This window comes from Sapajus apella, unplaced genomic scaffold (assembly GCF_009761245.1).
Source record: "Sapajus apella isolate SASKATOON/1434 unplaced genomic scaffold, GSC_monkey_1.0 scaffold34, whole genome shotgun sequence".
Taxonomy (NCBI): domain Eukaryota; kingdom Metazoa; phylum Chordata; class Mammalia; order Primates; family Cebidae; genus Sapajus; species Sapajus apella.
In genome coordinates this window covers 8364453-8365488 of record NW_022436974.1, presented here as the reverse complement: position 1 = coordinate 8365488, position 1036 = coordinate 8364453, and positions in this window count along the sequence as shown.

Genomic DNA, 1036 nt, shown 5'->3' with positions numbered 1-1036 from the left:
TCTTTAGTGCCTGATACACACGGAGATGAGGGAGAGACAGCTGCCTTAGTGGTGCTTATGTATAGCACCACTTAGTGGTGATATGTGTCAGCCAATACTGCTAAGGAAAGAAGGGAAATAGCTGTTGGATATATGGCTCTGCAGCCTGAGAAGCCTGTCAGTGTAAACTTTTCTGTTTTTCCAGAGCTGTGTAGTTGTGTTCATTTATGTGTCTCTCCTTGGAGCAGAACCTTGTGAATGCACAGTTTCCAGGAGCTACACAATGTTTTCCCTCCAGCACCTGCTTTACGCATAGACATTTAACAACTGTGTCAGCTCACCCTTCCCTGAACACCCCAAGTAATTGGCTTCATGTCACTCTGCCTTGGTGTAGCATTCTTACTCCCCAGATTCATGGGACTATATGTTTTATGGGGCAGGTAATGCTGTACTACTTCCTTCTACCTGGACTCATGATATAAAACTTTATCAAGACATTTATCTCCAAGGAAACAATATGCTTAATAAACATTACCAAGAAAGCCTGAGCAGGCTCCATATTTAAATATTCATTCCCATAACTATGTTCTTTCTGAAGAAATCAAAAACTACAAGGGAAAAATGAATAATAATTTTACATTAAAAATTTACCTTCTTTTTGGCAAAAACACCAAAAATAAGATAAATGACAAATGCTAAACTGAAAAAAAACCGACAATTTAAGCAAAGATTTAATACAGAAAGAACAAGTTAGTACGAGAAATAATTGCAATAGGAAAGTGGGCAAAGAATATAATCTAAGAATTCAAGCAAATGATATATATACAAATGGTCAAGAAATATATATAGAAAAACATTCAAATAATCCCAAAATGTAAATTAAAAGAAAATATTTGCCTATCAGATTACAAAAGATGAAAAAGTATTGACAAAGTTGACAGGTTTTGTCAATACTTTTTCATCTTTAGTAATCTGATAGGCAAATATTTTGGGTTGGGCCAATGGTACTCTGTTGATAGGAACATAAATGGTCGAATGTGTCAAATATGCCTTTAAT